This window comes from Equus caballus, chromosome 10, assembly GCF_041296265.1.
Source record: "Equus caballus isolate H_3958 breed thoroughbred chromosome 10, TB-T2T, whole genome shotgun sequence".
In the NCBI taxonomy this organism is placed as follows: Eukaryota; Metazoa; Chordata; class Mammalia; order Perissodactyla; family Equidae; genus Equus; species Equus caballus.
Genome location: NC_091693.1, coordinates 68509689 through 68525529, shown reverse-complemented (window position 1 = coordinate 68525529; position 15841 = coordinate 68509689). Strand labels below are relative to the sequence as shown.

At 42.5% G+C, this 15841-nt stretch overlaps 1 protein-coding gene across 8 annotated transcripts in view; it reads left to right on the top strand.

The window, feature by feature from the left end:
• The window catches only part of FYN (FYN proto-oncogene, Src family tyrosine kinase), a 204456-nt gene that overhangs the window by 77145 nt on the left and 111470 nt on the right, over positions 1 to 15841 (top strand). For 7 of the 8 annotated variants that reach the window (XM_023650949.2, XM_023650948.2, XM_023650943.2 and 4 more), the window contains one exon: positions 15054 to 15123. The exons of the other annotated variant lie outside the window; for it this stretch is intronic. The gene's annotated coding sequence lies outside the window, so the exon portion shown is untranslated. The remainder of the gene's footprint in view (positions 1 to 15053; positions 15124 to 15841) is intronic. 8 annotated transcript variants of the gene reach the window in all.

Here is a 15841-nt window from a genome sequence, read left to right as displayed (position 1 = left end):
AGAATATACAACTATGTACCGGGGGGCTGGGGAGAAAAAGGAAAAAAATAAAATCTTTTAAAAAAAAAGAAACGTTTGGTTTTTTTTTAAATAACGTTACCAGAATTTGCCACTCGTTCCGGTGTGGTCAAAGGCGTCTGGTGGCCAAGGCCATCAGCAAGTCAAAGATACACAATAGAGATACTATGTGCATACTTTCTCTGATTTAAACTTATTTTAAATGGTTTTTATTTTTTCCTGACTTGAAAATAGGCACTCATTGTAGAAATTTGATGAGCTCTAAAGAAGAAAATAAAAATATTTCTTAATCACATCATATCAAGATAGCAGTGTTACGATGTATTTATTTCCCCTCTTTTGTTTGGGAGCTGCATGTCATTTTATACATATATATGGTTTTGATCCTGCTTGTTTCATTTAGTATTAAATTGTGATCATTTTCTAATGTGATTAAATAATGACTGTGGAGTTTTCCATTGTGTAAATAGACATGGTTTATTTAACCATTCAGCGTTTTATTACCATGCAGTTAAATTTTCTCATATTTGATATTATAAATAACACAGAGAAGACATTTTGGCATCTAAATATTTGCTCACTTCCTGATTATTTCTTGATGAAATAATCAATAGCCTTGACTAAGTAAAAATATTACATTTCTGTACATGAAAAATCCTAAATAAAATTAAAGTCAAAGAAACCTTAGGAAAACTATTTGCCACAAATATATTAAAATTCTTAATACGCCATGCCCTGGTTTCCTTTCACTCAGCCCAATTTTTTTCTCACATTCTCATGACCAGGCCTCATTCTGATTTCCTGACCGTTGTACTGGTATCTCATTTGATTTAGCTAAAATTCTTCCAGTTGAACATATAGTTCTTGCTCACATCCCTAACACCACACGGCAATATCCACCTTTCTCTACTGAGACTTTATAAGGATTGTCTGACATTTATCATTCCATCTGACTTGCAAGTCCTTGAGTAACCCCTGCACATTTCTCTTGGAAACACCTTAAAACTTAATAAATAAATTCAAACTACTGTACACCATGCGGAGCACTGAGGGAGATGTTTTAAAGTATGACATAGCCCCTGCCGTTGAGAAACTTGCAGTCAACTCGGAGACGCAACATTCCCACATTATAAGTAAACCTGGACACGAGATATTACATGAAACTGCTGGAAACTTCAATTTACTAAACCTTACCCACCTTCCCCTGTTTTCTACAGTTTCTACAATTTCTTTGACCTGTGCCTTCAGAACCCCTGAACCTTACTGCTCATTGCCCTCACCCATGAGGTGATTTCAATCAAGTTGGTCTGGTTATATCATTAAGATTTTACTCAGACGGTCACCACGATGGCAGGATTTCTCTCTTTTGTTCACTATTGTGTCCTTAGCCCTCAGAACAGGGAATGGTATGTAATATGTGCTCGGTTAATATTTATTGGACATATGAATAAAAAGTCTGCATTTTTTTCTTCAAGTGGATACTACCAGCACACAGTTATATGACAATAGGTACAGTCAGTTCAAAGGAGAGATTGTGATGGGCAAGAGCTCTTGCTCAGTGGCAGACCAGTGGGGGTTCAAATCCTGGGTCTGCAACTTACCAGCTTTGTAACCTTGGGCAAGTTGATTTCTTCCAGATTCAGATTCTTCCACTGAAAACGTGGCTAACCTTCTCCCAGTCCATTGGGTTAATAGGATGAAGTGAGGTCAGTTATGTAAAGCTTAGCACAGTACTTGGCACATCGTGAGTGTCCAGTAAATGTCAGCTGTTATTATTTATAAATGTTTCCCCTTCCCTCTGATCCCTTAATATTGTCAAACCACATTCTGTTCTGTGGGACACAGAAATAGAAACTGATTTATGATGAGGAATAATAATATATAAGCTTTGGAGTCAGACCTGGCTCTGCCACTCGTGTGGGTTACTTCACTTCTCTGTGCTTTAGTTTCTTTATCAGCTGAAGACGTATAACATTACCCACTGCTGAGGGTTGTGTGAAGACTAAATGAGATACTGTACACAAGGGCCTATAATATGTTCAGTAAGTGCTCTTTTCCCCTCTGATGTCTCGGTTCACTTAGAACAACCCTCTGTGATTTTGCTACCCAGCGCATGTCTCTTCTTCCACTACAGTGTTCTTCAGTTTATTGTGATGTGACAGACAGAATGTAATACATTTCTACATCACAACCATACCATACATGCAAACATGCATGTGTGATTGAAAAAACATTTTTTCACCAAATAATACTATGTATGATGACACCTCTATCAGTTTGCTAGGGCTGCCATAACAAAGTGCCACAGACCTGGGGGCTTAAACAACAGATATTTACTTTCTCGCCTCTCTGGAGGCTACAAGTCCGAGATCAAGGTGTGTGCAGGGTTGATTATTTCTGAAGCCTCTCTCCTTGGCTTGTAGATGCCCTTCTTTTCCCTTTGTCCTCACATGGTCTCTCCTCTGCGCACGTCCTAATTTCCTCCTCTTACAAGGACTCCAGTCTTATTGGTTGAGGGCCCACCCTTGGACTCATTTTACCTTAATTACCTCTTTAAAGGCCCTATTTCCAAATACAGTCACATTCTGAGGTCCTGGGGGTTAGAGCTTCAACATACGAATTTGTGGGCGTGGGGAGGCAGGGAGGGCGGAGACACAATTCAGTCCATACAATGCCCTGATGTTTTTCTCTATGTCATTAATGAAAATGCTGGGTACAACCAACTTAAGTTGAATTTTGGGACCCACTAATTTGATGACCAGACCACAGGTCTAAAGACACTTCTCTAGCGGGTTGTGTTCGTTTACCAGCTTAGTGTGAAATTGGTACCAGCATTAGGACTTGCCTTTGACTGATTGCGGAGACCCCCCAGAAGCTCACAACACGTAAGGGAGAGCAAGATCAGAGTGGACAACCTTCTGCAAACATACAGCAATTATCTTGGTTTCCAGGGTCCACAAACTTCTTTCTGTAAATGGCCAGATAGTAAGCATTTCTGGCTTTGCAGGCCCTACAGTCTCTGGAAGACAGCTCTGCCTTTGTATCATGACAGCAGCCAGAGACAAGAGGTAAACTAATGGGTGTGGCTATGTTCCAACACAACTTCACTGATAGGCCCTGAAATTTGAATTTCTTATAATTTTCACATCACGAAATATTCTTTTGATTTTTTTTTTTTTTCAACCGTTTAAAAAGATAAACACCATTCTCAGTTCATGGGCTGTGCAAAACTGGCAGCGGGCCAAATCTGACCCACAGGCTGTAGCTTGCCTACCCCTGCCCCGGCTGGTAGAACCAACTCATCTAGCTAAAAGGCTTGCAAGGAATTGGCCCGGATGATTTTCCTCAGTCCACGTAAATTCTTAACTGATTATCCTCTTTGACTCTTGTGATTTATCTATATTTTTGGATGGAAAATCTCTCTGGCCACTTACAATAAAAAATTATTTAAAAAGCAAATGTTCTTTTCTTACCAGAGGGAATCTAACTGGGCATGTGGAAACCTTCTTAAATGACCCATGAAATCCTTGTCATATGGTGAAGTTAGGAGCAGAATTAGGGTCAGAAAATCTGCACAAAAACAAGAGTTTGAGTCCAGGGAGTCTCCTTTGGGAAGTTAATATTCAGGGAAATGGAGCGGCCAAAGAAAGGCCGCGGATTCCTCATGATCCATGGAGTAGAGCAGCTCAGATCTAGGATCCTGGTCCCCATGCTGTCCTCTCATGGTGAGGGTGAGTGAGGTTTCCTTCACAGGAACCCCATGTCCTCCACAGTCCCTTCACACACCGTTCCTTTCCCATCTCAGAATGTAGGCCTCAGCGGGCACAGCCATCTCTCACTTCCTGTGGGGGCTGCCTGCACTCCAGGATGCTGTGTAGGTCTGAGAGAGCAAAGCTGTTTGGGAAAACCAGAGTCTGGCCATATGGTTTCTATGCTCCAGGGGATTTATTTCAGTGGTGGCTGGAGCAGTTGTGCAGAGCGCATGCCTGATGATGATGGCTCGCCCCTGCACAGACTCTGACCAGAGCAGGAGCGGGCCTAGCAGAAGGCGGAGGTCGAGCTGCCTCCGAGACTAGGGGACAGAACTCTCTCTCCATCCATGTGGTGCTTGCTGCTCTAAGGTAGGTCAGGACTCCACCTCGTGACCATGCGTATTCCACAGTGGGAGACTGAAAAGACTGAAGAGGAAATCGACAAAGGCAGGAACGGCGTCCTGGGAGTTATTTTCAGTATTTCAGGCTATCAGGTGGAAACGATAGGTTTACCCACAGCAAGGCGACAGAGGCAAGCTGAACTGTTGTTGCTTCCATTGGCAGGATGAGCTGATGTCACATGGTGACTCTAGAAGGGAAATATTGAATACATCTTCATCCCCAGGACTTTTCCATCTAGAGATGCTACAGACTGTAATTGAAAGTCCAGGAAACTGTTTTAATTGACATGAAAAAATTGGGCTTGAATACCCAAATTATCACTTAAGAAAAATCAATAAGATAAAGTTAAAATGATTTGTATTATTATATTTTGAAACTGTGTTTGCTTCATGCTATTCTAACATATAATAGTAAAACAGCATTGGCATGACCGTCATCTTAAGTGAATAAAAAACACAATTAAATGAAATGGCACTTTTAAGCTTTTAGCGAAGCAAATTTTTGAATTATCTTGCTTAAATTAAATTGCTGTGCTCTCTTGCTTTCAGTACTCGTAAGAGCTCTGTTTTGTCTCTGGTTTCACTGCATTAACCACCCGATTTTTTTTTAATTGAAGTATAACATTCATACAGAAAAGTGCACAAATTGTTAAGTGCACTGATAATGAATTTTTACAAAGTGAACACTCCCCTGTAACCAGTAGCCAGATGGAAAAAGAACGTCACCCAAACGCCAGAAGCCCCTGAGACTTCTTTCCAGCACCTACCTACCCCCACTCCCACCAAAGGTAACTAATAGCGTGATTTCTAACAGAGGTTGATTTTGTCTGTTTTAAACTTTATGTAAATAAAATCTTAAGTATGTACTCTTGCGTCTCTCTTTAGGAGATTAATCCGTGTTGTTATGAGTTGTAGTTTATTCATTCTCATTGCCGTGTAATATATTGTATAACTATACCAAAATTTATTTAACCCTTCTGTTGTAAGTGGGCTTTTGGGTTGTTTCCATTTTGGGGCTGTTACAAATAGAGCTGCTAGGAACATTTTGTACATGTCAATGGGTGAGCATCTGTGACATTTCCGTAAGATTCCTTGATGGTGAGGTCCTGGGTCATAGGATATGGGTGTGTTCAGCTTTAATAGATACTGCCAGTTTTCTAAAGTATCTTTATCAATTTGCACTCTCACTAGCACTGCGTGACAGTTCCAGTTGCTCCATATCCTCACCAACACTTTGTGGTTTTTGTCTCTGTCATGTTAGCCAATCTGGTAAGTGTGAGTTGGTAATGCATTGTGAATTTACTTTTCTCCGATAACTAAACTAGAGCGTCTTTTTCTATGTTTATTAGCCATTTGGATTTTATTTTTTTATGAAATTTCTTTTCAAGTATTTGCCCATTCCTTTATTGGGTTGTCTGCCTTTTCCTTATGGATTTGTAGGAGTTCTTTGCTGAATATATGTATTGCAATTATTTTCTCCCCTATGCGGCCTACGTTTTGATTCTGTTGATGTCACTTTATAAAGACATTCTTAATTTTAATATAGTCCAAATTATCATGTTTTTTTTTATGGTTAACACTTTCTTGTGTTATGTTTTTTTAAAAAAACCCTTACCTATCACAAGGTATAAAGGCATTCTCTACATTTTCTTCTAAAAGTTTCATTATTTTACCTTTCACATTTAATTCTGCCATCCATCTAGAATTGATTTTTTGCTTTATGTAAGGTAGAGATTAAGATGCCTTTTTTTCATATGGATACTCAGTGTATTCATTTCCTGGGGGTGCTGTAACAAAGTACCACGAACTGAGTGGCGTCAAACAACAGAACTTTATCCTCATAGTTCTGGAGGCCAGAAGTCCAAAATCAAGGTGTCAGCAGGGCCGTCCTCCCTCTGAAGGCTCCATGGAAGATCCTCCCTTGTCCCTGCCTAGCTTCTGGCAGTTTCTGGTAATCCTTGATGTTCCTTGGCTCACAACTGCATTGCTCTGATCTCTGCCTGCTTTCGCATGGCCTTCTTCCCCTAGCGTCTCTCTGTGTCTGTGTTTCCTCCTTCTTATAAGGATACCAGTCATATTAGATGTTGGTCCCACCCTAATCCAGTATAACCTCATTTTCACCGATTACATCTGCAACGATACTATTTCCAATAAGGCCACATTCTGAGGTACTGGGGGCTTAGGATTTCAGCATATCTTCTGGAGGGAGCCACAGTTCAACCTACAACACCTGGTGAACCCAAACCATTTATTGAACTTCAGTGTTGTCATTGTCACAAATTAGGTGACTATCTATGTAGATCTGTTTTTTGAACCTTCTGTTTTGTTCTGTTGGTCTATTTCTCTGTCTTTGCACAAATACCACACAGTCTTAATAGGATTATTTTATAATGAATCTTGATATCTGATAAAGTAAGTCTTCCAGCCTTGTTCTTCTTCAAGAATATCTTGGCTTTTGGCCCCTTACATTTCCATATAAGTTTAAGAACCTGCATGTCAATTTCTACTGGGGGGGGCGGGACCTATGTTTTTCTTTGTTGAAATTACATTGAAGATGCAATTTTGGGGAGAATTGACATCTTAAAAATATTGACATTTCCAGTCCCTGTACAGGGCATAACCCTCTATTACTTAGGTCTTTAATTTCTGTCAATAGTATTTTGTAATTTTCAGTGTAAAGGTCTTACACATCTTTTGTTAGATTTAGTCCTAGGTATTTGATATTCTTTTGGTGGAGATTTGTTCTGATGAAATAAAAAGCAGAGGAAGAGAAGGAAAGCTTCTACAGGGTTTACTACTTCAGATTATTAAGGAATTTTCCGGAGTTTACCAAGCTTAGCAGGGCTAAGATGTAAGTCAAGGTCTTGCTGACTCCAGATAAGAGCTGGGCAAATATATTAGTTATCACTTCAAAAGTGCAGCTTTTATGACAGGTGACATGGTTCAAAACGTGGGACCCTCAAGGGTGGGTAAAATAGATCCTTGGTAGAGAAGAGGTGGAGGTGTTGGGTCACCAGCGTTGCTGGAAGAGGAAGGAAGAGGTGTTGAGGATAAGATTCAGATAGGGGATGGGGGTAGGGGGCTTGATTGGGATTTTCAGTGTTGCTAGAACATTAGAGTTCCCCAGAAGTGCCTGGTGGGCCAGGAGGATGGCTGAGGTGGTGGCGTTTTGGGTCCTTTTCCTCTTGAACCAGAGCTGATCTGTCTCACTTTTGTCTAATATTTTGGAGTTTAGCATAAACCTTGGAAATGCATGCATCTGTGTGTGTGTGTGGCCACACAAGCTTCTGGTACATACTAAAAAAATAGTTTAAAAACTGCCAGACTAGATATTCTCTAACACTCCATTCAGCCCCAAGATTCTGGGATTCTAATATTGTAGCCAGCCGGCACTCCAGGGGCTCCGCACACATCATTATTAACCCTGATCTTGGCAGCACTGTGATACTGTGTGTGTTTCACGGGCTTTCCCAGGAACCCCTGCAGAATATCTGTTTGGAGGGTCTTGAGAGTGGTAATCAGGTTGGACGCGCGCTCGGGGCCTTATCCAGCAGCTGTGCCTGCAACACAGCAAAACCACATTTCTGTTCAGACTGTGGCTTGCAGATCCCTAGGAACAGCTTCATTTATAAAGGCAAGTCAAAGCTAATTCAAGTATACTACAAAAACAGAGTTTCGATTTTATTTTTACCTGATACATAAGTGATGTGATCACCTGACAGAAACTCATTGCCAGAAAGACATGATTATTATAAATATATACTCATGAGTCTCATAGAAGCAAAATCTTTTTTTTTCCCTCCTGACCATCAACTAATTATTCCAATGGCAATTACTTCATATATTTCTTCCCCAGATAAACTGGGTACCCTCAGCCTAAAGGTTTAAAGAACATATTATTCTGAAAAGGAGGAGGAGAAATTATATCCCTACTCCTGCTGGGGATTGATGGAGATTACAGGGGGCAGAGGGAGCCCTAAAACCCCACTCAGCCCCTCCAACCACCCTTTTGCATGACTCAGCTCAACCTTTTGTGCCAGTGAGCCCAAAATATACCTCTCTGGTCGGCCTTCAGAGCAGGCCTCTCGGCAGCTGGGGATAAGCTCAATTGCTGGTTGGGTGGTGCCTTGCTCCTCAGCCGAGCCTCTGATTCTGTCTCATCTTGGCAATAGCTGACGAGAAAGGAGCGTCGGCCTTTTGTAGTTCCACCTCTGCCCCCTTCTCCTGTGGTCAGTAATGCCTTTCTGCTGGCTGAGTGCCTTCCGTGCCCATCCCTCTCTGTGTCCATCTCTCCTCCTCCTCCTCGTTTCTTCTGAATACTCCTCCTCCAGCAAATGATAAAACAACCAACCACCGCAACCTTGCTCAAGTCTCCCCAACTTGTTGGGCTGAAGCCAGAAGGATTAGGGCCCCTGCAGGCAGAGGAAGCAGATTAGTCAGTGATGCCTTCCCAGAGCACCCTCCCTCCCCCATGAGGAGGGAAGGCCACCATCAGTCAGTCGGCAAGTAGGCTCCGTTTCCTAGGGAACCCTGTGTTTTCTGGTTCCCGTCCTCTTCCCTTGCATCGGGGCTTTGTTTGTGCTCTTGCTTGTTTAATGTATTATCCCACCATTTGGAACACTTTCATTTTTCAGACAATTGACTTTGGACTTGCAGAGAGTATTGGAGCATGGAAGGAGTCAGGACTGTATTTTAAATCTATTGTTATTTTTGTGCACAAGCTGCTCAGGACAGCTGTAGCCACAGGAGAGTTATAGAGCGGAGGGGAAGCCACTCTCCCTGCCACCCCCCCCCCCCCCCCGCCCTGTTCTTTGCTTTTGAAAATAAGACTCAGCAAAGACTCACACAGCTGTCCCCTAGCCAGTGGGCTGTGCAAGTGTGTCCCGGCTTTATCATCAGCCTGCACAGGCTGGAATCCTCATTACAGAACTTTTGTAATTTGGTCACAGAGGTGAGCTAAAAAGGATGAAGCCCTATGAATGCAACAGAATGACTAGAAGCGCCTCCTCTCTGCAAGGCGTTGGGCTGGGCAAGGAGCCGAGGGTTCGGAGATAAATTTAGAGCAGGTTCCTGCCCTCAAGGAGCGGACTCTTGCCCTTCAAGCAGAGGCGTGGTCAGTTCTCCAGTAGAGGTATAAACAGAGCGAGGCTAGTTCCGCTGGAGGAAGTTGGGCAAGAACTTCAGGGAGAGATTTATGTTAGAGTCGGGCTTGAGGGCAGGTTGGTTCTCCATTGTTGCCAGTGGAGCCGAGGGCACATCAAAGAGAAGAAACGGAGCAGAGAAGGCCTGGAGGAGGGACAAGTCCAGGGAACAGCAAGTGCTTTGGTAAGGCTGGGCATGAGGGAGGAAGAACAAATGCAAGATAAGACTGAGATGGGTTTGGAATGATGGTGGGTGGCCTTGAGTGCAAAGATGAAGAGTTTGAGTTTGTGTAAGTCCTTGGTTTTTCTGGCAGTATGGCTAAGCCCCGAGGTTTCTTGGAGGTGGCGCAGAGGCACTGCAGGGGCAGAGGCCCAGAGCCACTCCTCCCTTCTCCATTTTGTGTACTGAAGTATTGTCTTTCCTTTGAACAGGGTTCCACTTTCCGAAAAACTGAAACCCATTGTTGTATGCAAAAGAGACCCATTCATTTATCCAATCAGTCAGTCAACAAATATTTATCAAGTGCCTCCTACGTACCTAGCCTTGTTCTACTGAAAGGCCGCTGGAGGTTTCTGAACTAGTCAGTGGCATGGTAGCAAGAGCACTAGGTCGGCAGCCTGAGTTATAATCCTGTCTCTGCCACCCACTAATTGTAAGACCTTGGGCAAGTCATACTCGCTGGACCCAGTTTTTCACCCAGAAAGTATGAGGCTGGGCTGGTGAGTCATTCCCAGCTGAGACATTCTGGAGCGGGCATGATCAGTGCTATAATCCAGAGCTTTCATGTGTGTTGATATTGAGGAAAAGGAGAGATCAGAGCCAGAGGCCAGTTAGGAGGTGATGGCAAGAACTTCTGTGAGGCAGCTAAGGAGTCTGAGTGAGGCCTTTCACTTACTTATTCAACGAACATTTAGTACCCAGTGCCAGCCACTGTGCTAAGCATTGGGAATATAGCAATGACCAAAACAACGTCCTCACCCTCAAGTACTTTCTATCTAGGGGCAGCAGAGTAACTGGGAATATAGTGATAGACTTAGGGACGTAGTTTGAGGCTCAGGACATGGGGTGGTAGTTGGAGCTGAAGAGGTATATGAGGTACCAGGGAAGAGAAAGCAGAAAGATTTGGACAGAAAAAAAAGTCCTGAGGTGATAGAACCTGAGGAACATTCTGTGGAAAACCAGCTAATATTCACTTGATGATAGAAAGCGTGTTCTTCATTAAACCCACACGGCAAACCTATCCCCGAAGATTGTTAAGGCTAAGAAGCTATGATACACCAAAGAGAGAACATCCATTTAGAAGCCCAGTTCTCCATGACTACGCCACTCCTGTATATGAAGCAGAATTACACCAAAGCCATATATGGTTTCATATAATAGCAGGTCTACTTGGTTTCCTCAGGAAAGTCTTTAATAAGTACCAGTGATATATAAAAATCGTGTGGATGGCTACCTAAGCTGCTAGCTCCTCAGATCTTTTCCCAGACCCCAGCTGGCTCACTCTCTTCTTTTTTTTTTCTTTTTCCCCAAGTTATTGGAGTGGATCCAGAAGCAGATTTTGAGAGCCTCAAGCTTTTCCTTATTTACCCTTCAGTAATTACATGTAGCAGGTTGTCTTCCCCATTAGAGCCTGAGGCTGAGCAATTAGTCTCCCATTGTCTTTGTGGGAAATGACATCCATGTGACTTCTGAGGAACACAACTGTTGCCCATTCTGGTTAAAATAATTTGGAAAGTTTTCAGCATTTTCTCTGATGGATCATTTAGACTGGCCGACTTAGAAACCTCTGGAAATGTGCAAAGTGAACTACGGTTGTCAGAACCGGAAATACTACTGGGTCAGTCCCCGAAACAAAATGAGTCTCTGAACAGTTCCTCTGGTCTCTCAATGCACTAACTTGTCTGGACTCTTCAGCGTGTGGCAGAGCCTGGTGCCTTGGCATTCTGTCATTTTTATAATGCTTTATATTGGGGACTGCTTGTCAGGATGCTTTCCACCTGCAGATAATTGAAAACAACTCAAAGAGGCCTGAACAGTAGGAATTTATTATTGGAAGTCCAGTGGTTCCGCAGACTCCAAGGTTGACCTAATGCAATCCCCCACTCTGCTCCCCTGTGTTTTTTCTGTCTTTGCCCTCCGCTCTGGGCCAGCTTTATCCTTAGGCTGTCACAAGATAGCTGCAGAAGTTGTAGGCATCACATCCCACGCACCATTCAGAAGGAAGGTATTTCTTCCAGAAGAATGAGGAGAAGCTCCCAACAAAACATTCTTCACATCTTGTTGGCCTGAATTGGGCAACATGCCTCTTTTTGAAAGTCGCTGGCCAGAGGAATGGGTTTCCCTTGGATAAGCACATCTCAAACTTCACTGTGCACACAGATTACCTGTGGGTCTTGTGAAATAGCTTCTGCTTCAGTAGGTTTGTGGGGCCTCAGAGCTGAATTTCTCAGAAGCTCCCAGGTAATGCTGATATTGCTGGTTGACGCAGTGCAAAAAGTCTTAGACCATTCAGGTCCCCACCGTCCAGCTGGGAGTCTGTCACCTGCCCATGAGACACTGTGGCTGAAGAAATATGGGGGATCTGTTAGGAAGAAGAAGAGGGAATGGCCCCATGCAGATGAGAACTGTATTAGAGATAACTTGTTCCCAGTGTGTAATGAGAATGTTCCCTTTAAACCAGGAGCCACACAATGGTCCATGGCATGTATTAGAAGCAAAACGTACATGCAGTGCAATGTGTTGTGTAGGAGCGCCTATAAATATTTATTTATGAGGATGTATGTGTCGTAATTCTTGAAACAGAAGATTAAAGCATCATGCTGCCCTCTTCATTATCATTCAGCTATTTTTATTTAACACCATAGTGTGTCACAAAAGGAACAAAGCCAAATGAAATGGATTTAAATGTCCTTAAGTATAAAAAGAGTGTGCCAAGTCCAGCCTTTGTTCTCTGAGTGGATATCTCATCAGCCTTAGTTACTAGGTGGGAGAGTACACCCCCACTTGTTCTGAGAGTCACTTGACATGATGTCGGGCGCAAAAAATGCTGCCGGTGGTGAATTTCTGCCAAAGAAAATGGTCACAATGCCCTTATGAGTGGTTTTCAGTGGAGAAAATCATTATGCTCTCTTCATTTGAAAAGGAGGAGCTATTCTGTTATATTTTTTTGGTTTTGTTTTTCTTGGCAAAAGACAGGAGTCCTGAGCTGCAGCTGTTTAGGAAAAAAGCTGATAAGACCAAAGGACTAGTGTCCAACCTGAGGCTGATCCCTCATAGACTCAGTGGGGTTTGGAGTGAAATAGGCAGCCAGGTATTGAGCAGACCTTCCTGAGATGGTCACTTTGGTGGGGTTGCCATCTCCGACCTCATATGCAAGTACAACATCACTCAGGAAGGGAGATGGAATTTTACTGCTCCTTCTGCTTGACCTGCCCGCCCCGGAACCATGGGCTCACATCTGTGAGACCAGTAGGAAGCCAGAGCAGCTCTTGACTGGCCTTGTCCATGTGGGTAACAAAGGCACTCCTACTTAGGAATCAATGGCTATTCCTAGCCTATGCAAAGGCCCTGAATGGTTGAGAGATTCCCAGCTACTCTAGACTAGCTGGGAAGGCTGCTCGACTTGAAGCTCCGTGGAGTCAGGAATTGTGCTTGTGTCACACAGGCATCCCATGTGTTGACAGAACGATTGAACAGCCAGCCTGTTCATGGAAGATCCATCAGCCAGCAGCACTGACTAAGCATTCACTCTCTAAAGAGAGGAAGTAAGAGAAGGGAACATTTTGCTGCCTAACTTCTGTAATTTATACTCTAAACAGAGAATGTTTAGGTGTCCCATCTCCATCTTTAGGACCTCATTGGCTGCCAAAGAGTGATGTGATCATATTAATATTAGCTGAGCCTGTGTAGGATGAGCAAGATTGCACTATTAATCACAGATTGATTCAAACACTTCTGACTGAATGCCTTCCTGCTGTGCCTGCTGTGAGGCAAGTCATCATTAGCTGTGAGAGGAATAAAAAAATGGGGGAAAAATGGGGCCTACCCTTACAACTTAAAAACTTACAACTTAAAAAGTAGGCTATGGTAGGTACATTTAAAGTATCTGTATCAAATAAAACATAATTTTTAAAAAGAGAAAAACAAAGAGGAGTAAGATCATACCAAATGGGGAAAATCAAGGTAGAAAGGGCTCAAGAAGATGAGAATTGAGCTGGGCCTTAAAGCAGGGACCCTTGACCTGGGGACCATGGATGGAATTCGGTAGGGGTGGGGGGAGGTGTCTGTGAATTTAGATGGTGGAAAATATTATCTCTTTATTTTCACTAACCCTTAACTGAAATCTGACATTGCCCTCTGTTATAAAAGTCGCATTAGCTATTTGTTACCAATAGAAATTATGGGAATTTTCATATTACATTATAGTTACAAATATCCTGAAATATCATTTGTGACCAATAGTACTTCAAAATTACAGTAGTTATTAGACTTTTGCTAGAACTTATTTAAATATTGAAAGAAACACATGACAATTTTATTGTATATTTTGATAGCTGTATGTCATTGTACTTCTTTTGAATCCTATACATTTTATGTGTTAATTTCAAACATTTAAAATCATTATTCTGGGAAACGTGTCTCTAGACTGTTATGGCACAAAAAAGGTAAGGAGTCCCTGCCTTAGAAAATGGCTAGGCCTCCTACCAGGAGTCATGGGACAGAAGACGCTCAGAGAAGGAACTAATGTGCCGAAAGGCTCAGGCAAGACAGGCGAGCGGATGCCTCGGCATCTGACGGGAAAATGTGGAAATAAAGCTGAGGAGAGCTGGAGTCCCAGGCTAACGTGATTTCACAGATAAATTTGCAGGTGATGGGGAGCAGTGGAAGGTGTTTCTGCTGAGGCTTTAAGTTGTATTTAGGAAGGAGGCTTTGCAGAGCCATGAGAGTAGGATTGGAAGGGAATAAGCTGGAGGCCAGGAGACCGGTTTCTGCAAGGAGTGAGTGATGCCAACTGGACAGAGTGTAATGATGAGAATGGAGAGAAGGCCGTGAGATCCAGTGCACCTGCGGGACAAGAGGGGCAGGATTGAGCCCTGGTTCATGGTGAAGCTGAGGATGGCCAGGCGAGGTTTCAGGCCTGGGTGACTGGGAGAATGACAATAACTCCCTACATTCACTGAGTGCCCGACGCTGTTGTAAGCCTTTCAGCGTCATTTATATGTCATTAAATTTATATCATTTAATCCTCATAACAACCCTGTGAGGTCAGTACGATAATCCCAATTTTACAGATAATAAAAGGAACTCTATCAAAGAAAGGTGAGGGTCTGCCAGCCAGCAGGGGAGAAGAGAGTGTGTTATTAAAGAAAAAAGAACAAGGAATCGGTCTAGAGGAAGAAATATTATGAGTTCAGTTTTAGATATTTTTGCATTGTTGTCTTTTGTCTTCAATTATTTTAAAGGGCTAAAAATTCAAATAAAGTACTTATAAGTGCAGTTTCTGGTTTATTTCGTTGCCCAGATTTTTATTTATTTGTTATTGGTGAGTGCCAAGTTAATTTGTAAATTGGTTTCATCTTCCTGTGAAAAACAAGTTAGAAACTGGCAGTAAGAGTTCGGTACATTGACAGGTGCCCAAAACAGGAAAGACGTCATGGCTTCCAGAAGGGAAACCCAATATATATTAAATTACTTCTGTTTAATGATGCATTTTTCTTTTTGTTATTGTGGTGTTTTTCAGGACCAGTCCAGCAGCTGTATTAGAAGACATGTGGTGTATATAAAGTTTGTGATAGTCGGGGGAAATTTTGGTAAGTGTCACTACATTTATTTCTAAGACCTTTGGTTGTAGAATGGTGCTCACAAAGGGAAGCCATTGCCTCGTTCTGTGCATCTAAATCTGCACTAAACTTGGACAAAATGGAATTTTATAATTAAACGTGACATGCAATTGGTGTTTCCTGACAGTATGACATTTTTTCTTGTTATTGCTGATGTTATTAAGCAATATGGGGTTTTCCAAGATTTAATAAGAAGTCTAGATTTAGGAAAGCTTCTTGATGCAGGGTAAAGAATCCCCTTGACAGTGTAGCTTATATTCTAAGCCACCCGTGGACTATGAGAGTAATAAACTTGCAGTCTTAAAAAGAATAAAATTTTTTAAAAAGTCTCCAAAGCAGAGAGATCCTTATGGCAATATGAGAAACAGGCAGTTAGCTGCTTGGGGAATGGGAAATGAAAGGGAGTTAAGAATCCAGCATACCTGGGAGCCAGCCCACAAACCAGTGTAACAGTGGCCTGAGAGACCAAGAACATTAATTTTGGCAACCACCCAGAAGACCTTGCTAACAGTACTACAAAGGACAGTGTCTGGGGTCAGGAGACCTGCGTTAAAAATTCAAGTTCTGCAGTTACTGCTTGTTACATAACCTCTCTGAGCCTCAGTTTCCTCCTCTGTAAAACGAGGTTTGTAATGTTACCTGCCTCATAGGGCTGTCGTGAGAATAAAATGAGCTAGGAAGTGCTGGG